This window comes from Ursus americanus, chromosome 32 (genome assembly GCF_024610735.1).
Source record: "Ursus americanus isolate L20-20 chromosome 32, mUrsAme1.1.p, whole genome shotgun sequence".
Taxonomy (NCBI): Eukaryota; Metazoa; Chordata; class Mammalia; order Carnivora; family Ursidae; genus Ursus; species Ursus americanus.
In genome coordinates, this window is record NC_142158.1 from 2928808 (window position 1) to 2950942 (window position 22135).

General features: G+C 44.4%; 1 long non-coding RNA gene across 8 annotated transcripts; it reads right to left on the reverse strand.

The window, feature by feature from the left end:
* Positions 1–73: 73 nt before the first annotated feature.
* Positions 74–21069, reverse strand: LOC123794238 (uncharacterized). Of its 8 annotated transcripts, none has more exons than XR_015722537.1 (6): positions 20824–21069; positions 20504–20628; positions 6720–6871; positions 2855–2930; positions 1884–2002; positions 74–864 (listed from the first exon to the last, which is right to left on the reverse strand). It is a non-coding gene; the product is annotated as an uncharacterized LOC123794238 (long non-coding RNA). The 8 variants fall into 8 exon arrangements; XR_015722536.1 differs by having other exon boundaries at positions 2855–6626; XR_015722533.1 differs by adding an exon at positions 8553–8839 and having other exon boundaries at positions 1884–6626.
* Between the last annotated feature and the right edge of the window lie 1066 nt (positions 21070–22135).

Below are 22135 nucleotides of genomic sequence, written 5' to 3' on the forward strand. Positions count from 1 at the left end.
ATAATCTTAAAAACATCTTAAAAACAAGTAAATACAAATGCCTAAAGACAGAAATGTGATTGGACTTCGACTCTCCCTGGTCACCATCTATTTTATTTCGTTTTGTAATAAATAGTTTAATACAAAAATCAAAATTACATGAAAAGATACACACTGAAAAGTCAAGTTCCATGTCACTGACCTTGGCCACTCAGTTCCCCTTCCAGTGTTTCTTCACGCAAATAGAAACAAAACATATACTTTCCTTCTCGCCCTTTCTACAGGAGACTGCCTCCAAGTCCTCTACGGCTGTTCCCTCAGAGGTCTGTCCCAGATCTGTGACTATTAACAGGACACAGAGCTCTCCACCCCTTTCCACACATACGTGATCTACCATGTGTAAAGGACAATGGTTTATTTTGGTTCCAGAAGCTCTGTGTCTATATCAGAGAGCTAAGCCCTTTGTACCAGGAGTCTTAAAATGTTTTTTCAGATAGTCATTTGTCTTTTAACTTTGAAAAATTTGCTACCCAGCCTTATTTTTAAGTAATTGAATGTATCAGTATTTTCTTTCATGGCTTTTGGATTTTGAGCAATATTAAGAAGGGTCTTTCCCACTTCAAGAATCAAAGGAATTCACCTATATATTCGTCTGGGGTTTTTGGTTTTTTTTTGTTTTTAACATGTCAATCTTTGATCTGTTTGGAGTTTATCCTAGAATATGCTGTTTTACAAATGACTATCTTATTGTCTCAACACTAATGAGAAAGGCTGTCTTTGGGGCACGTGGGTGGCTCCGTCGGTTGAGCGTCCAACTCTTGATTTCATATCAGGTCTTCATCTCAGGGTCATGGGTTCAGGCTGTGCACTGGGCATGGAACTTATCTAAAAAAAATAATAAAATTAATAATAATAATAATTCTGTCTTTATGGCATACAAAATTCCTATGTCGTCTAGTTGGACTTTGTTTTGTGCGTCAGTCCATCTGTCCAAGCACTAGCACCACATCGTTTTAATTGAGGATGGATGATCCTTTCCAAAATAGGGTAAAGATCGCCCATCCTTCCTGTTCTTATTTTACAATTTTAGGGCAATCAAAAGACAATTCCAGCTTTTCAAAGAACTGTGGAATGCTTGGAGCTAGACAAGCTTTGCAAGTCAGTGTTTGTTTCTGTCTGCAAAAGTTCCTCAGGGAGTAGTGTGCTGAGTTCATGCACCCGAGCAACTGTGAAGGGCCATCAAATCTTCAGGGCCGTGTGCTTTCACCTGACATGTATGTGGAGCCAGGTTCATGGCGAATGAGCAAGAAGAAATTGGAAAACATTTTATGATCTTAGAATCAGTGGGTGTTCTCTTTGAACTAATTTATCATTCTTTGCTCCAAACTCTTTAGAGGGGCACCATGCTTCCCTTTCCACATGGGGAATCCTAACTGCAGAGGAAACAGATAAGGAGGCAGGTAAAGCACTCTCATTCCCGTGCCAAGGAGGGAGACGAAGTGGGCTTTGTAGGCACCCGCTGTCTTCCACACTTACGTAGGCTTCTGTGTGTTTTAAAGGGTCACTCACATATTTGCTAGCTCTTCAGACAGAGCACAAGGTCTAAGCGCGCCAGCCTAGACCCTGCCCCCAGAGATGCTAGCGATGCTTGGCTGCTGGGAAGGAAAGCCGAGAGACGAGGGAAGTGACCCACAGATCTGCACTATCGCATGTCCCACACGGAAAGGGGACCGCTGGGAACCGGATTCAGTCGATGGCCGTAGCAACTCCCCGCAAATCTTGTGGTTGAGTTTATCCTTTTATTTATAAAGCTGCTAATATACGACACGATCCTTGGGTGGGCAGCAAATATTCAGTATTTTGATGAAAACAGTGAGTAGCAGTTAAGCAACTCCTAAACCTACCTAGAGAGCAAACCAGAGATTTTCAAGTTTATTCTGGATGCTGAAAATGCTTCTCATGGAGAACATATTCCTTAGAAGATCCCGCCCTCCTTTAAACTTTTTAAGTCAGGAAGCATAACCTATAAAGAGAAAATCATAACACAACATGACAAAACAGCAATGTAAAGTCACTGAATGATCAGAGTGAACACCCCTGAAGCCCCGCCCACGTCAAAAAACAGAATGTCTGCCAGCCCCTCCCCCACACCGCGTCTGCTCACACCTGCTCCCAGTCACGAACCCCTCTGTCTTCCCTAAATGTACCCACTACCCGGATTTCTGACACAGTCATTCAGTTTGGCTGTTTTTGAATCTTTTATAAAATGGAAATCAGGCAGAACGTAGTCTCTGGGCCCGGTCGCTCCCGCTCAGGAAGCAAGCTCGGCAGATTCGTCTGTTGCCGCGCGGGGCTGAGACTCGTTTCTACTGCAGCATCTTCCGTTTTATGAATATACCGCAGTTGAGGTACCGAGTCCACTGCGGCTAGACACTTGTCTCTCTTTTTCAGGGGCTAAAACGACGCCATGAACGTTCCCGCACGTGTGTTTCAGTACCTGTGTGGACACACGTGTGCTGTTTATATCACTAGGATCAGAAATCACCGGGTCAAACCCTAAACTTTCTCAGGGTGGTTGTACCAGTTTACCTGCTCTGCATTCAAAAACGAAGCCACAGTTATAAACATCTGGATGGACCTCACAAACCTAAAACTGAGTAAAATTTAGATGAAAATTCCTGTTTCACATCCTTCTAGTTGTTTTTGTTTTTAATGAAAATTGCCATTGGTCTTTTTAAATGTCATCCGCTGTGGCAGACGCGTGGCGGTTCGTCACTGGGCTTCTCTTCCGCATCTCTTGCCCGTTTCTCTATTGCACTGTGTGCTCGTCTGCTTGCGCTGCCCCCAACACGACACCACGGCCCGGGGGGCTTACACGGAAATGTATTTTCTCACAGTTCTGGAGCTCCACGACTGCTTGTTCACATGGCTGACCTGCCGTCCGCAGCCCCCTGGAGGAAGAGCAGATCCTGTGTGGCCCAAAGTCCCCATTATGAATCCCACTATTGACTGTCCAGTGGCCATGGCCACCAGGTAAACAAAGACACTCTATGGGGCAGGACACTCCAAGGGCCTAGAGACCACGTCCTGGTAGCCAAGGGCAAAGGCCAGACCGCTCTTTGGACAAGGTTAATTTAATACTACATACACACTTCTAGAAACTGCCAACTTGCATTGCCGCTTGGATGTCCAGGAGGCAACCCAACCCTGGCATGTCCAACACCAACTGTTCAGTCTTTCTCCAAACTGCTGCACCGGGGCTCTCCCCGTCCTCAGATGGTCGCTCCACCGCCTTCATCCTCCCCTGGACCCGCGGCACCAGCCTCCCAACTCATCTTCCTGTTCCCACCACTGTCCTCTTCAGCCTGCTCCCAACACAGCGGCCAGGGTGTTCTTTTGTGCCCCCGACTCAAATCCTGCAACAGCTTCCCTTCCCACTTAGTATAAAACCCAGTGTTCCTACAAGGCCTGACGGCCGGGGCTTTCAAACATTTATTTTTAAAATTCAAGTCGGTAAGAACTATTTGTCACAGCAAAGACACACAAAAGCAAAACGAGTATTTCATTAAACGATACTTACCCTAACTTCACGCCTTATGTGCTGTTTTCTCTACGTTCTATGTAAAGAGACAGCTGGCAGCAGCCCATTACATTGATTGCATGCATACTTAACGGGACATGCCCAGCAGTGCAAAATATACTACTCCGTATAATGACATGTCTTTGCACCCCCACCCCCCAGCACCTCACACTATCACCCTGACCGTGCCTCCAGGGGCACCCCCTTGCGTGCTCCACACGGGAATGACGGGCCTTGCGGTTCCCGGGGGCACACGCCTGCCTTGGGGCCTTTGCATCGAACATTCCGCCTACCTGGAACGGTTTCCCCGGATATCAGAAGGGCTCGTTCCCTCACCCTCTTTCAGATTTAATGGCAACGTCCTCAGTGAGGCGCCTCCCTTTACCTCCTACATCACTGTCCAGATCTCAGGATCCACCAGGGCTGAAACGGCATCCACCCTCCCCAGAACTCATCGGACCTGAGAAGTGCCTTCAGTGTCGGGCCCTGGTAAGACACCTGGCTTGTCACCCTGGCTGGTCTGGCCATCCTCCTCCAGGACAGAGCTGGGGTTGGAAGACCAGCAGAGGACAGCCACTTACAGCATCAGACACCCCGAGGGAGAAGCTGCTGACAGCTAACAGGATGCAGGGGACCGAGACTGCCCGGGACTGAGAGAGAGGGAGACTGAGGCTCAGAGAGCCGATCTAGCACTGGCCACTGACCTCGGACACTCTGCTTTGTGTCTCACAGGTCTGGAACTCTTGGCTACAAGCTAGAATTTCCTAGCATCCCCTACCTCATGGGAGCAGATCACTTACACGGAAGGAGAAAGACAAAGAGGGTCCCCAGCCGAGTGGGGGCTGCACACAGCTGTGCGCTGGGGCGGCTCCCAGCGCTCGCCAGGGCCAACTGCTAAGCTTTCAGGCGTTTTGTGAGCTGCTTGTTTAAACTCAACGATCATTAAAAATTAAATTATATAAATTTACAATTAAATAGCTTATATAAAAAATAAAGTTAAGGGCACCTGGGTGGCTCAGTTGGTGAAGCGTATGCCTTCGGCTCAGGTCATGATCCCAGGATTCAGGGATCGAGCCCCCCATTGGGCTCCCTACTCGGCGGGGAGTCTGCTGCTCCCTCCGCCTCTGCCCTTCTTTACCACTCATGCTTGCTGGCGCTGTCTCTCTCAAAAAAAATCTTTAAAAAAAATAAGTTAACAGACACCCCACATCTCCTCAGTATTTCACTACTGTCCTTACTCAGGGTGCTGCTCACACCTCATGTACGGCGGCGGCAAGACCACGTCGTGGGCTACACTGCACCCTTCACAACCGACTCCACATTCAGTCCCTGCTAGTGTGAAACCCACTGTGGTGGGAAGAGCTTCACCCAGAAAGGGGCAAGCACTACAAATTACAGGGGTTTTGTTTGTTTCTGTGTGTGTGTGTGGTTCTTGTTTGTTTTCCTGAGAGCTGACTACTAAACATTTATTGACGTGCCATTAATTTCAGAGAACGTTCTCAATAAATGCTTTCCTCTGGGCTTTCTCTCACCCGCGTGGGGGCACAACTATCAGGGCAGGCGTGGCTGCTTGGTCATTCCCCCCATGTTCAGAGCTCCACACCGAACTTTACCGGGTAAAAACAATCTGGGATCACAGGGAGTCTCTACCGAGTAGTAATGTCCCTGAAACACCATGTGGCTTCTGTTTGATTCATAAGAAAACTTCCTTGTCGTTTACTGTGATTTGCAGCTCTGTAAGGTTTGTCACTTGATTCGAGTCCAACTTCAAATCCACAGTGGCTTTGATGTTGTCATTTACCAGCTTCTATAAAGGCCAAGGGCCGGGATCCCTTTCTCTACACATGTTGATTTTAACTCCATTCAAAAATATGAACAAAGGTTTAAAGAACAGTTTGGCTGGGGCGTGGGGGAAAGGGAGGACGCAGAAGTATTTTCGTGCCCGCTCTTCCCCACAGGCCTGGGAATTTCAGTACAAGTCGCAACTCTGGAAGATAATAGGGCATATTTACACATGAGCATCAGGGAGCCCCAAAGCTCCCTGGGAAAAGGAAACACCCGCCATCTAGAGAATCCAGAGCTCCAGACAAAAGAACACCGGAAGCAGTCCAACTAAATCACAACTAACTTAGTTTTCAACTATCAATAAAATATTGTTCCTCATTTTGTGGTCATTTTTTCCATACTTACACTAAATTTGTATTACTTCTTGTGAGTGATTACACAAGGAACCAAGAGTGAAGAATCCATGGCCGCCCCCCTGAACTGCCAGCATCCGGGTTCCCTCTGTGCCTTGGCAACATCGTGAAATATAACCGTCTTGAATTTTTCAACTGAAGGAAGAAATGGAGGGGTCGATACTCCTGAAGCAGGAAGCCCCACTGCCTCATTACAGCGACTGCTCCTTGCTCTGGAACAGGGGAGGAGTGCTGGTCCCGCTGGGATCTCAGGGCTCGCTCCTCCCCCAACAGTCTAGGAACCAGGGCAGCTGGCCAACATATTCCTCAGAAAGGAGCCATCCACGTTCCTCCTGAAGTTTCACCATGTTTTAATATTCTTGCTGATCAGTAATCTAAGCTCTTCATGGTCTTGCCCTGTGGTCCATGCCACTGAGCACAGAGCCCACCTGCAGTTGTGAGGGCAGATCCCTCCTCCAGGCTGTGGAGTTCAGTATTTCCTGCAGAAGTGAGCTAAAGTCATACTGTAAGAAGAGGGAGCCTCTCCTAGGGAAAGAGACTCACTGCAGGAGCTCATCGTTCCACGGTACAGGATCAATTAAAACCCATTCGTGCATATTCAGTACCTTCTTCTCCACCTCTGTCCTCTGAGCTTCCAGCAGTTTCCGTCCACCTCGGCTCTCCCGTTCCTGCAGCCCACTTCGTCTCTCATGAAGCATCTCCATCTCTCATCCAGGATCTCCACCGATGTTCCAGAGGCCTTCCCAACAGCACCCAGAACACCGACAACCCCACACCAGGACGCACGCAGGCCATGCTTTCAGAAGGTAAGACTTTGAATGAAATCTGAGGCTAAGGGGACCCTTCTTAGAGACAATAAGCTGATTCTTCTAGAATGGAGGTGAAACAGGGGTGATACAAAAACGTTAAGGCTGCAGGGCTTCAAGAGAACAAAGCATGGAAACCGAAAGGGAACTACTCACCTGGAGCGAGGAGGGAAGACAATACTGGGCAATGACTTTTCGGTGTGTTCCCAAACTTGCCCAGCAGAGGGAAGCCTCGAGCTGCCGGCAGGTTGGCCAGAAACCAGAACGCGCTGAGCGGGTGGCTTCTGACCACCCTCAGTTCCCTGTTCCTAAGGGTTTAGAAAAGGATACCCACTTAAAAAAAAAAAAAAAAAAAAAAAGGAACTAAATTCAGGACAAAATGAAAAACTATAATTACTTTTCTACATTAAATTCTAATTTTTATAAATTTTTAATAAATCTGTGACTATATTTTCCATCATTTGTCACAGTACATCTTCGCTTTTGTTTTTTGCCTATTTCACTTAACCAAACATTTTTATTAGATAACTGTGTGTTCATAATAATCACTGATTCTGTTGTGCAATTCCTCAAACTTGTTGGTCTGATCAAACTTACGGAGTCACTCATCTATTTTGTCAGAAGGAAATACAGAATATTTTGGCTGTCCTAATTAGTTTTACGATATTCCTGATACTGGCTCCTTTAGAATTGATTTCTTAAAATATGTATGGTTAGGGGCATTCACGAAGTTTTCATCATATTACTGTATTTATTTTATCACAATTTCTTAATTTATGAAGCCATTAGACATGACTTAGATTACCATGTAATTTTAAAATGGTTATGAGAAATAAAATGCTCCCCTCAAGCTTAAGTTTTATTTATTATATACATTATCATTTTATACAAGTATGAAAAAACAAAAGAATGGAGCAAACCCCCTCTTTTTTTTTCAAAATGCAAAGTTTTGGAAGTTTTTACTTAATAGAACTAGTGTTTAATCAGATTTCCCTGTTGGCCAGATTTGCTAGGCTAAATATTAAAAATTCCCAAGCAAATGCATTTCTCCCTTATACTTTACTGTTATCCAAAGAAAATATAAGGGCCTCTTATGTCATAAATGTAATTTTTGCTTGTTATCAAATATGACACATTTAGGTTTCAATGGAGTTGAAGGTCTGTGAGATACTGTTTGGATTATTACATAATTCACAAAGGCAATAGCTAGGCTGGCAGCTCACATTTCAGCTGAACACAGAAAACTTATTAAGCTGATGCTTCCATCTTCCAGCTCCTAAAACAAGCAAAACCCTCCCCGTGGTTAAGACACAACTCTCACCACCCTGCCTCCCATACTGCAGCAGGATATAAGGGTAAATAAATCTGATTCCATGTTGGAGGAGTTCCTACCAGTGGTTTTGGTTTTCTCCATATATAGGGCAAGGGTCCTGTGGTCAAAGTAACATCTGCTACAGCGGCCAAACAGAACGAGGAGTGGGAGGACTCTGTCGCCAGTGCGAGGAGAGGGGAGAGGACTGACTGCCAACCCTAGCCAGTGCCGGGACACGCCTCCCCAAGAAGCAAGACTCCGGGAGAGTTCCAAGGGGGTGAAGGCTGGGGCGCAGTCAGGCAGAGGGAGCTTTCTTCCCACGCCCCCCGGCTCCCCAGGCACCGTGGACGCGATCCTCAGCACCTGCGGGCCCGCAGGAGGCACCACGCCGACTGTGAGAGGATGTCAGAAGGCGACAGTCTTGACAGTGACCAGAAAGCCACAGGATGAGGATGCAAAGCTTTATCCGATTATCTGCTCTGAGGACCCAGAGACACTGGTCCCAGCGGTCTCCAGGGGATGGAGGTTCTGAAGCTGCTTTTGCAGAAGATGTTTCTGGGAGAACTCAGCCTGGTTGGCACCCGGCAACCTGCACTACATCATTCTCCCCCCAGCTCCCGTGCTCCAGGCTGGGCCTGTCCGGACCGTGATCGTGCGTCAGAGCCTGGGAGACGTACCCGAAAGCTCACACGCCGCACCGGACGGAGGTTCCTGTGGTTCGTCCCGCATAACCGACCAGCCCGACCTGCACGTTCGCAGCCTCAGGCGCTGTTCGAGACTCGTGCTGCATGAGTGACCTCGGGGGCCTGGTAGTGGACATTAGCTGGTCTCCGGGTCAGAAGTGGCCCTTCTGCTCTGAACAGCAGGAGCTACAAATCTGGTCTCACGTCCCCTCCTGCTGCAGGCGGGGCTGGCCCCCCCGGAACGGAATCCGGGAGGGGAGGCAGACACACAGCCCGGGCTCCTTGAAAATACAGAAACATGGTAACGTGGAAACGCAGCTCGCTCCCAACCGCACGTACGCGAACGAATGTTTGACTTCAGACCCTGTCATTCGCCCTGTGAATATGGCCCTATGGGGACGGTCGGCTGGAAGTCTCAGCCGAGGGCAGGACGCCCTGCCCAGGCCTCCCACCGAGACTCCAGGCTGGCTGTCTCCACCCGCTTCCCCCGATGAGGCTGGGTGTTGTAAGTACCTGAGTTGATATAACTTTGTCTTGTTCTCCTTCACTGCTTACTATGCTCTCATCTATGCACAGATTCCCCTTTTCTTCTTTCTGCTTCTACTGTATTTTTATAACACCAATGAAGGGGTGTTTCCCCTTCGAAACCGAGAGTACAGCTGCCGTGAATCTTTGTTCAGAACAGACTCGACGCCTTCAAACTGCACGTTCAGCAGACAAGAAAACAATATGATAAAATGACTCGATGCCCAGGTAGCTAGCGGCAGCCAGTAAAAGCAGAGAAACTATAAAATATGACATGTGGATAGAGGCTGCGTTAAATATAATTTATAAACACTGCTTATTTGCCTGCTAGCCACACAGTACAGTAATATTTATGTATCTTTAAATACGTGTAACACAAACTTACAGACGGTACACCTGGTACAACTCCGTTCGATGCTAGGTTTCCTAGCTCATCATATTAGATGTCGCGGCCTAAGAATTCCTGCTAATAACATTAAAAAGCATGAGAAAATCCAGAGGACATATGTGGACAGAGAAGGGGAGAGGAAGGATGGGAAGGCAATGACAGGAAAGAGATGGGAGAAGGCAAAACAACAGGCTAGGGATGAGCTCCGTCTAGAAGGATACTTGTGAACGGGAACGTGGAAGAGGGGATTCCACGCAACCAAGTCCCCAGGGACAGATGGGTGACATCAACGTGGAAACTGGGTGAGTTATAAGGCAACTGGGAATGGTAGGGCCTAGGGCAAAGCAGGGAGCACACTAACATTCCAATTTTTTCGAACACTGTGTGCAAACACAACCGTGTCCGTCCTGGTACCAGCGCCATACCCCTCTATACACCACCAAATGACAAGTTCTCAGTCCCTGGTAGAAGGCTTCGGCATTAAAGGTGTTACACTAGTAAATCATTCATTCATTCAACAAATATTTACTGTGCATCTATTACGAACTAAGTACTGTACCAGATACAAAGACAAATATTTTAATCTCGATAAAACAATTTCCTCATCAATAAAATGGAGATGTTAACCCCCGATTTACCCATCATCCTCAGCCCGATCCTCTGCGCCTCTGGTAGGTGTAGCTTTTTCTCAATTTCTTTAAATAGCTTTGCCAGGCTCTGGTGGGTGCTGGCATGCCGAGGCCCCATCCTGACTCCAGTACCCATCTCCCTCAGCTGCCTGCCTCTCTACCCACCCCCTTCCGCAAGGCCTTCCTTTCCCCGTGGAGTCTTACTGCTCTTGGCCTGCTCTGTGGTCCTGATCTGCTCTGCTCATGTGTATGTGTGTAAAGACCTTTTCCCTATTATCCACAACCAGGATACGAGAATCTAGAATATCCCCTAGAGCACACGGAGTGCGAGAGAATCGAAGAAGCAGATCACAACTGGGACTGAAAGGAGGATATTAGCGAAGACTCCTCTCCAAATCCAGTCGGGGTGACTGCTCTCCAGTGGTGTCTGGGAGACACGGCTCCTTCCAACCCGTGGCTCATCCATCTATAGGTTACAGCTGCCAACAGCACCCTGCGGTTGGTCTCTAATCAAGAGTCTGAAGAGGAGAAGGGTGTGAAGTACTGCGAAGTGATCGGTGCTTATGCGTCAAGTCTGGAAGCGCACACAACACTTTTGTTCACCTTCTACAAAACAGAACTCAGTCTCTCGGCCATACACACCGACCGGCAGACCTTACCAAGAGTCTGACCTCGACTCCAGGGAAAAGAGGAAAGAGATTGTAGTAAACCTGTAATCGTCTCTGACACGGACGCTTTGCTGACTATCACTACGCCTGGCCCATTTCCCCTTCCCGCCATGTCTCCGGGGCCAGCATCCATCTCTGGACTGGGTTGGTGTTGCGTTATTAAGACAGTAATGAACCAATGCAGCAACTTCAGCATTGAACCAACTGTTAAAATCATGTGCAAGTCAAATGATTCTGATGATTAGGAAGCATGTCAGTGCAAGAAATGTAATAACTGAGGTAATTTTTGTTACTACTTTTTAGACAAACTTCACTGCAGTCTCTTATATACCGTCGACTACACAGAATCTAAATGTACACCTTGGTGAGTTTTGACAATTGTGTTTCCATGTTACTCCCACCCTAACCAAGACACAGAATATTTCCATCACTCCAAAAAGTTCCTTTAGGCTCCTCTGAGGTCAATTTAGTAAGACCTAAATAAATGGGAGAGACGTACTGTATTTATGGACTGGAAGGCTTACAACTGTCAAGACACCTGGGTGACTCTGTCGGTTGAGCTTGATTTCAGCTCAGGTCATGCTCTCAGGGTCATGAGATCACGCCCCGCATCGGGCTCCGCACTGGGCATGGAGGCTGTTTGAGGTTCTTTCCCTCCCTCTCCCTCTGACTCTCCCTGGTTCACACTCACTCTCTCTTAAAATAAATAAATAAATAAAATTTTTTCATTTAGTTTCCTATTTTTCTAAATTATTGTCTTTACATATCTATTTTTCTTTCCTTTCATTGTATTTTATTTCATTTATATATATATAATTTTTTTTCTTTCTTTCTTATTTTGGGATCTAGTTTCTTTTAACAAGCATACCAAAACACACTCAGGATCTAGTTTTGTTTTGGTGGTGGTGTTGTTATTGTTGGGTTTTTTATCTTTTTCTTTCCTCTTTTCTTTTCTGGACAAAATGACAAGATGGAGAAATTCATCCCAAAAGAAAGAACAGGAGGTAGCACTCACTGCCAGGGATTTAATCAATACTGATATAAGTAAGATGTCTGAACTAGAATTTAAAATGATTATAAGGGACACCTGAGTGGCTCAGTCACTTAAGCATCTGCCTTCGGCTCAGGTCATGATTCCAGGGTCCTGGGACTGAGTCCTGCATTGGGCTCCCTGCTCAGTGGGGAACCTGCTTGTCCCTCTGCCTGCAGCTCCCCTCACTTGTGCTCTCTCTCTCTCTCTCTGACAAACAAATAAATAAAATCTTAAAAGATAATAAAACAATTATAAGGGTACCTGCTGGGCTTGAAAAAAGCCTAGAAGACACTAGAGAATCCCTTACTATAGAGATAAAGGAACTAAAATCTAGTCAGGCTGAATTTAAAAATGCCATAACCAAGATGCAGTCCCCAAGTGGAGGCCATAAAGGTGAGGATGGACAAAATAGAGGAGTGGATCAGTAATACAGAAGATAAAATTATGGAAAATAAGGAAGCTGAAAAGAAGAGGGAAAGAAAACTATTAGATCATGAAGGGAGACTCAGGGAACTCAGCAATTCCATAAAGTGAAATAATATCCATATCACAGGCATCTCAGGAGAAGAGTGGGGAAGAAAGCACAGGCATCTCAGGAGAAGAGTGGGGAAGAAAGGGGTAGAAGGTTTATTTGAACAAATTATAGCTGAGAACTTCCCTAATCTGGGGAAGGAAACAGGCATTCAAGTCCAAGAGGCACAGAGAACTCCCCTGAAAATCAACAAAAACAGTTGAACAGCATGACATACCATAGTGAAGACTGCAAAATACTAAGGTAAAGACAATTCTGAAAGCAGCTCGGGACAAGCGGTTTGTAATGTACAAGGGCAGACACATTAGATTGGCAGCAGACCTGTCCATAGAGACCAGGCAGACCAGAAAGCACTGGCAGGATATATTCAAGGGGCTAAATGGAAAAAATATGCAGCCAATAATACTTTATCCAGCAAGGCTGTCATTCAGAATGCACGGAGAGACAAAGAGCTTCCAAGACAAAAAATAAAGGAGTTCATGATGAATACTAAACCAGGCCTGCAAGAAATATTAAAGCGGACCCTTTAAGCAGAGTAAGACCCCAAAAGTACCAAAGACTAGAAAGAAACAGAGACAATCTACAGGAACAGGGACTTTATAGGTAAGACAATGGCACTCAATTCAAATCTTTCAATAATTACTCTGAGTGCAAATGGACTAAATGCTCCAATCAAAAGACACAGGGTATCAGAATGGATGAAAAACACAAGACCCATCGATATGCTGCTTACAAGAGACTCACTTTAGACCCAAAGACACCTCCAGACTGAAAGTAAGGGGGTGGAGAACCATCTACCATTCTAATGGACATCAAAAGAAAGCTGGAGTAGCCATCCTTATATCAGACAAACTAGATTTTAAACCAAAGACTGTAATAAGAGATGAGGAAGGGCACAATATCCTCATTAAGGGGTCTACCCAACAAGAAGATCAAACAACTGTAAATATTAATGCTCCTAACTTGGGAGGAGCCAAATATACAAATCAATTAATAACTAACTTAAGGAAACTCATAGATAATAATACAATAATAGTAGGGGACTTTAAAGGCATCCAGGTGGCTCAGTCTGGTGAGCACCCAACTTCTGGTTTCAGCTCAGGTCATGATTTCAGGGTTGTGAGATCAAGCCTGCATCCCACTCCATGCTCAGTGGGGAGTCCACCTGAGATTTTCTCTCTCTGTGTCCCTCTACCCCTCCCTCCGCTCACACGTGCTTGCTCTCTCAAATAAAATCTTTAAAAAATATAGTAGGGGACTTTAACACCCCACTCACAGCAATAGACAGATCATCTAAGCAGAAGATCAACAAGGAACCAAGGGCTTTGAAGAACACACTGGACCAGATGGACTTCACAGATATATGCAGAGCATTCTACCTTAAAACAACAGAATACACATTCTTCTCTAGTGCACATGGAACATTCTCCAGAATAGATCACACACTGGGTCACACATCAGGACACAACCAGTACAAAGACTGAGATCATACCATGCATATTTTCAGACCACAGTGTTATGAAACTTGGTACCGACCACAAGAAAAAATGCAGAAGGACCACAAATACACGGATGTTAAAGCACATTCTACTAAAGAATGAGCAGGTTAACCAGGACATTAAAAAAATTTTAAAAATACATGGAAGCAGATGAAAATGAAAATACAACAGTTCAAAACCTTTGGGATGCAGCAAGAGCAATCCTAAGAGGGAAGTATACAGCAACACAGGCCTTTCTCAAAAAGCAAGAAAAGTCTCAAATACACAACCTAACCTTACAATTAAAGGACCTGGAAAAACAATAGCAAATAAAGCCTAAATTCAGCACAAGGGAAATAATAATTAGAGCAGAAATCAATGACATAGAAAAAAAAAAAAAACAGTAGAACAAATCACAACAATATTAGGATCTAGTTCTTTGAAAGAATTAACAAGATTGATAAACCCCTAGCCAGACTTATCAAAAAGAAAAGAGAAAGGACACAAATAAAATCATGAATGAAAGAGGAGAGATCACAACCAACGCTGAAGAAATACAAACAATTATGTGCAATTATATGCCAACAAATTAGGTAATCTGGAAGAAATGGATGCATTCCCAGAAACACAGAAACACCAAAATTGAAAGAGGAAGAAATAAAAAATCTGAACAGACCCATAACAAGCAAAGAAACTGAATCAGTAATCAAAAAATTGCCCAACAAACAAGACTCTGTGGCTGGATGGCTTCCCAGGGGAATTCTACCAAAGACTTAAAGAATTAATACCTATGCTTTTGAAACTGTTTCAAAAAAAAATAGAAATAGAAGGAAAACTTCCAAATTCATTCTATGAGGCCAGCATTACCTTGATCCCAAAACCAGACAAGGACCCCACTAAAAAGGAGAATTACAGACCAATATCCCTGATGAATATGAATGCAAAAACTCTCAAAAGATTACTAACTAATCAGATCCAGTAGTACATTAAAAGGATTATTCACCACGATCAAGTCAGGTCTATTCCTGGACTGCAAGTGTGGTTCCACATCCGCAAATCAATCAACATGATACCTACAGGAATAAAAAGAAAGGGGACGAGCTACATGATCCTCTCCACAGATGCAGAAAAAGCATTTGACAAAATGCAGCACTCTTTCTTGGTAAAAACCCTCAGCAAAGTAGGGACAGAGGGAACATACCTCAACATCATAAAGGCCATATACGAAAGACTCACAGCTAATATCGTCCTCAATGGGGAAAAACTATAAGCTTTTCAGGAGCACAACAGGGATGTCCACTCTCACCACTGGTGTTCAACATAGTACTGGAAGTACTAGTCTCAGCAATCCGACAACAAAAAGAAATAAAAGGCATCCAAATAAGCAAAGAAGAACTCAAACCTTCACTCTACATAGACGACATGATACTCTACATAGAAAACCTGAAAAATTCCACCAAAAAAATTGCTAGAACTGATACAGGAATTCAGCAAAGTTGCAGGATATAAAATCAATGCAAAACCGTCTGTTGCATTGCTATACAGACAATAAAGCAGCAGAAAGAGAAATTCAAGGAATCGATTCCATTTATAATTGCACTAAAACCCGTAAGATACCTAGGAATAAACCAACCCAAAAAGGTAAAAGATCTGTACTCAGGGGCGCCTGGGTGGCGCAGTCGTTAAGCGTCTGCCTTTGGCTCAGGGCGTGATCCCGGCGTTCTGGGATTGAGCCCCACATCAGGCTTCTCCGCTGGGAACCTGCTTCTTCCTCTCCCACTCCCCCTGCTCGTGTTCCCTCTCTCGCTGGCTGTCTCTCTCTGTCAAATAAGTAAATGAAATCTTTAAAAAAAAAATTTAAAAATAGTGATTCGAAGGGGCACCTGCACCCCAATGCTTATAGCAGCATTATCCACAATAGCCAAAATATGGAAATAGCCCAGATGTCCATCAACTGATGAACAGATAAAGAAGATGTGGTATATATACAAATTGGAATATTACTCAGCTATCAAAAAGAATGAAATCTTGTCATTTGCAATGACCTGGATGGAATCAGAGTATATTATGCTAAGTGAAATAACTCAGTCAGAGAAAGACAAATACCATATGATTTCACTCATCTGTGGAATTTAAAAAACAAAACAGATGAACACAGAGAAAGGGAAGGAAAAATAAAATAAGAACAGAGAGAGAAGCAAACCATAGGAGACTTTTAACTATGGGGAACAAACTGAGGGTTGCTGGAGGGAACAACTGAGGTTTGGGTGGGGGGACGGGATAACTGGGTGACAGGCATTAAGGAGGGCACGTGATGTAATGAGCACTGGGTGTTATATGCAACTGATGAATCACTAAACTCTACCCCTGAAACTAATAATACATTATATGTTAACTAACTTGAATTTAAATAAACATAAAAATTAAAAAACTGTCAAGATGTCAATTCTCTCCAAATGATAGAATAGCTTTAATACAATCCCAGTGAAAACATACAGCTGGAGCTTTTTTTTGGGGGGGGGGTGTCAAACCTGGCAATCTGGCTCTAAATTTACATGAAACGTGAAGGGCTAGAGAGAGCCAAATCAATCTTTCAAAAAAGAAAAAAAGTCAAAGGACTTATTACCATCTAATTTTAAGACTTCATTAAAAAGCTATAGTAATCAAGACTGTATGTCAGTATATACTGGTATAAGGATAGACAGAAAGATCAATGGAACAGAAGAGAATACCCAGAAATAGATCCAAACATCTACAGTCAATTAATTTTGAGAAACGTGCCAAGGCTAGCTAGTCAATAGGGAAAACAATCTTTTCAACAGATGGTTCTCCAACAACTAGATATCCTTCATGGGGGAAAAAAAAGAACTTCAAGTCTTACACAAAAATTAACTCCAAATGGATCACAAACTTAAATATTAAAAAAAACTAAAATCACAGAAAATCTTCAATACCTCAGGACAGGCAAAGATTTATTAAAAATACACAAAAACCATGAACTATAAATGATAAAATGACAAATTAGCTCACCAAAAGTAAAAATCTCTGTCCTTCAAAAACAGGTAAGACAATGAAAAGAGAAACCACAGATAAAAAAAACAAAACAAAATAAAAAACCACACAGAAAAAAAAAAGTTTAAGTTTTCAACAGACATATCACAAAAGATGTACAAATAGAAAGTACATGAAAAGATACCAAGCATTATTAATTACGGAAATGCAAATCAAAACCATGAGATACCACTTCACATCTAAAAGAATGCCTAAAATTAAAACCCTGGTGTTAGCAAGGGTCTGGAGGAACCAGTCCTCTCACGCTGTGGAAGGAAGTGGACAATGTTAGAACCACGCTGGAAAAAGAGTTTGGTTGTTTCTCATAAAATTAAACAAACAATTACACAGCCCAGCAATTCCACCCAAGAGAAATGAAAACATGTCCACACCATGACTTGTATACAAATGTCTCTTTCAGTTTTTTCACAATGCCATAAGTCAGAAACAGCCCAAAGTCCATCAACAGGTGAATGGATAGACAAAATGTAATATATCCATATAATGAAAGACAGCAATAAAAGGGAACAAAATGGGACACGTGCAATGACATGGGTGAATCCCAAAAACATTTCGAGAAAAATAAACCGGATTCAAGGATACGTGATATAAATCCCATTCATATGAAATCCGCGGAATGGGGAAACTAAGATATAATAACAGATAGCAGATCAGTGGTTGGCTAGGGCCCAGGGTCTGGGTCTGGCGGATGCGGGACTGTACAAAGGGGCACAGCGAAGCTATCTAAGTTGATGGAAATGTTCTTCTGTATCTTGATTATGGTGGTAACTACATGGATATATAAAATTCATTATATCATACAATGAATACAAGTGCATTTTGTTGTGTATAAATTATTCCTCAATAAAGCTGATTTTTTATTAAGTATATTATTGGCTGGAATGGGGGCAGGTGACAATTATCATCAGGATAATTAAAAACTTAAAAACACTATAATCAACTCATAAATATATATGGAAATTAAAGAGGAGAAATAATGGCATGATTAATTAAAATTAAAAACCTCTAAATTTTATTTTAGTCTATAGTTTTTTAAAAGCTGCCACTCAAACCTTCCATATTTCATCATTCTGGTTATTTCAAAAGGTCCTGGCTTATCTATCACTAAAAAGGTATCACATAAACTCACTCCTATGGCGATATAAACACTACATGTTAAGCCTTAATGACACTTTAATTTCTAAAGAAGATACTGATTAAACAAAACTAAAAACATCAACACTTAATGATACTAGAACAAGTGAATGGAAGATCTGGAGATTAGGATTCTCCCTTCACATCCTCCCTCTCCCCACCACACACATACTGGGCTCCCACCAAGGAGCTGAACAACTGGGTATAAACCCTCCACTAGCTGAGTCCTGGGTTATGTCACAGGATGTCCAATCTCTGGCTATAGCACATCAGCCTTCCCTGTCGATGATGTGGTTATGAGGATCAGACGGGTCTTTTGTTGGCAGAACTGTTTTATTTCCTCAACACAGGAGAGCCCTGATTCAGAAATAAATGAGGAAATCAGTACAATAAAAGAGAAAGCCTAGAAACAGCACCAATGCAGACCATACAGGAGCAGCAGTACTAAAAGTTGGGGGAGGAGGGCTGAGAACTCAGGCTGAGTAACTGCCTTTCAAACAGAATCAAAAGAAAATTATAGTTCTACCTCTCACGAGAAGTTCCAGATCTAATAAAGACAGAGACTAGAAAAGAAAATCTTTTAAAACTTTAGAAGAAAATAAGGAGAATATTTATGACCTCAGGGAAGGGCAGAATTTCTTAAATCAGATACAAAACCAAAAATGATTAAGGAATATAGTATTCAACTGGAACAATCCAAAATTAACATTTTCTTTTTTTTTTTTTTTTTTTTTAAGATTTTATTTGTTTATTTGACAGAGATAGAGACAGCCAGCGAGAGAGGGAACACAAGCAGGGGGAGTGGGAGAGAAAGGAGCAGGCTCATAACAGAAGAGCCTGATGTGGGGCTCGATCCCAGAACGCCGGGATCACACCCTGAGCCGAAGGCAGACGCTTAACCGCTGTGCCACCCAGGCGCCCCCAAAATTAACATTTTCTATATAACAAGATCCATTTGAATCACAAAGGACAAACAATATACTTGTAGACACTATTTGTTACGTCACTAAGAATCAGAATCCGAAATTCATAAACGCCTCTTAAATATCAATCAAAGAAAAACAACCCAGAAGAATACTGAACAGACAACTGGCAGAAGAGGAAACTACAAAATGACCAATAACTTGCAAAAGGCAAGGAAATGCAAATCAAAACAACAGTGAGATACCATTTCAAACCCTCAGGGGCAGGAATGCAGGGGAAAAAAAGGATGCCAACTTGGCAGGCTGGAGTTGCGTTGAAAGTGTGCAGGCCCTAACACACAATTTTCTTTCTTGGTCTACACCCTGGAAAAACTCTCGTACATATGCACAGAGATCTGTACTAGAATGTAAGGTGCAGCATGTTTGCAAGGGAGGAAAACACAAGACGCTGGAAGATAACCGAGAGTTCAGAGACTGACCTGTGATACAGGGATTGAGCATATGAAAATGAGGCAGAGCACATCCATGGGGAAAGAACAGATCGTTGGTAGATGGTGCCCTGAAAACTAGCTCACTGAATGATGAAAATTAAACTGGATCCCAACCCTCCATCGCCTACAAAGGTGGAATCCAAATGAATTAAATGCCTAAGAGCGTAGGGTAAACTCTAAAGTTTGTGAATAAGTAAGTAAGTAAATAAATAAATAAATGAGAACTTGATGTAAATCCCATAGGCACAAGTCATAATTAAATTAAGAATTTTGATTAGGTTAGAATTAAGCTTTTCTGTTCAATTAAGGACCTATAACAAAGTTACCGTGTTTGTGAGGAGATACTTGAAATACCAAAAACCAACAAAAGATTAATAGCTAAACTATATCAACATCTGAAAAATCAACAAAAAATGTAACTAACTTGATAGAAAAATCGACAAAGGATATCATCTGGCAGTACGCAGATGAGAAACTACAATGCTACAAATCATCTAAAGAGATTTACAACTCAGCTCCCCAAATGGACAAACAAAACAATGAGGCCACTTGACTCCCTGTTTGCCTGGCACAAACTAGAAAGCTAGACACAGACGAGTTCATGGGACATAAAAACTCGCGCACTGACGCAGGATTCTAGAGCTGAGGCCATTAGGAGGAGTATCGGGCAGCACTTAGTAACTGTTGGAACTTGGGAGTCTTTCACTGGTAGGGTGAAAAGCATGCACACACTGCAGAGTTTAGGATTCAGATACGTGAGAAACACAGCGGCAGAGAAGCATCTCAGAAACAGCAAATCCCAGCGTCAGAGTCGGCCAGCTCTCCACCAATATCCCCAAATGTTCATCAAGACAGGAGCAAAGGAATTAATTATGATCTACTCTTTCCATGGAATGGACTCCACTGCAGATATCTACATAGATAACAAAAATCAATACCCCGCGGGAAAAAAACAAGTGACAAAAGGTTAGACAAATGGTCAGTGCAGCGAGACAGCACGTGATGCTGTTTTGCCCCTCCTTAAAAATTCAGTTAAATGATATCTTACTGCGTCTAGTATTTCGGAAAGTACCTTCTGATATTTTTAATAAAAACGGCTCCTGGGAGACTACACCCCATTTGCAGAAGCACTGCTGACTCTCAGAGGGAGAGGCTGTGAGTTCTTCCTTCCGCTTGCCCCATTTCTCTCAACACCATCTGGAGCAAACACAGACAAATGTTCACTAAAGATCTGGGGGTTGGAGATGCAGGTTTTCATTACATTATTTTTGTGTACTTTTCCATTTGAAGCCTCTCTGAGGAAAGCCCAGTAGCTACAGCACACAAGCACCAGGCTAGGAGGGGTCGGTGGTTTCCGGACCACCCACCCTGCGGGGTGTCTACTGGACTCACCTCGTTCCTTTCTGCCCGACTCAGACGTGGGGTCTCCATCCTCCTGGCCTGCCGAGTCCACCACGATCAGCTCCTTTGCCAGGGCTCTCGCCCGTAGAAGGAAACGAGAAAATCCTCAGCGGGGAGCAGTGGGGCTCCCCAGCGCGTGCTGACGTACTAAGTGGAAGGGCGCTGGGTCTGCGCGAAAGGAGGGGACAATCAATCAGAGACTCGGGAAAACGAGTCGGGGCTGCGGCGCATGCACGGCTTCTGGAGGCTGGGGGGGCGGGGCCGGCGCTGGGGGCGGGGCTCCTGCGGCCGGAGACGCCGGAACGTTCCCGGGCTCCGGGGCTGGGCTCGGAAGGGAGGACGCTGCTCCGTGGACGGTGACGCCAGATCCGGTCTCGCGAGGTCGCCTCCTCCCCCCGCCCATGGCCCCCCGCCCACTCCGGTCGGTGGAGGAGCCTGCGCAGAGGGTCCCCGGCGTGGACTGGGAGGTCCCACGAGCCCTGCAGCCCCTGGGGGCGCGCAGCCTTCGGTCCCTTCCCGGCGGCCCGTGCCCGAGAGGAGAGGCTCCGGTGGAGGTGGAACCCTGAACGCCCCCGGGACCCGCCTCGGGAGAGAAGGGGGTGCCCTGTCATTCTTGACGCTCATGGGCTGGGGGGATCTGGGTAAGGCCAAAGAAGTGACGCCCCCGGGGAGAGGTCCCTTCAGTGTCCCTGCAGAAGCTCAGGATGTCACCCTTCTGCCCGGGCTCCCCTGGCTCACATCCCTTTTTAGTTTGTCTGGGGCAGGCCGGCCTCGGTGTGTTAGTGAGAAGCTCTCCAGATAACCACAGTGGGCTGCCGAAGTTAAGTACCACTGATCTGGGCCGCGTCCCACAGTGGTGCATGTTTTTCTTTGTCATCACTGAGATTGGGCTAATATTTTTCTGGAGTGATGGAGGCCCGGAGAAGGGGTTGAATTACCCAGGATCCCACAGAGATTACATGATGGCGGCCCAAGAAGTCCTCTTTAGCAGGTCATGTATATGAAAGTGCTTTGCAATCGTTACATCAATTAACAGAAAAGGCCTATTTATTGTGTTACGTACCTGGTGCTTTGTACCTGAGCCTGGGATTACTGCCCCAGTGTTACACTTGAGGAAACAGCCCAGAAGGGTGGTGTCACCCACTTATAAATAAAATCAGAAATCATAGATCTGGCTGTACCATAGAAAGGTGAACACTTTTAAGCTTCACGTACGATCTTTAATGGATCCAGGTGTCCAACAAACTAAAGCAGGCACTTCGGATTGGCACCAAGATGTAAAACAAACAAAAGCAGTCCTGTC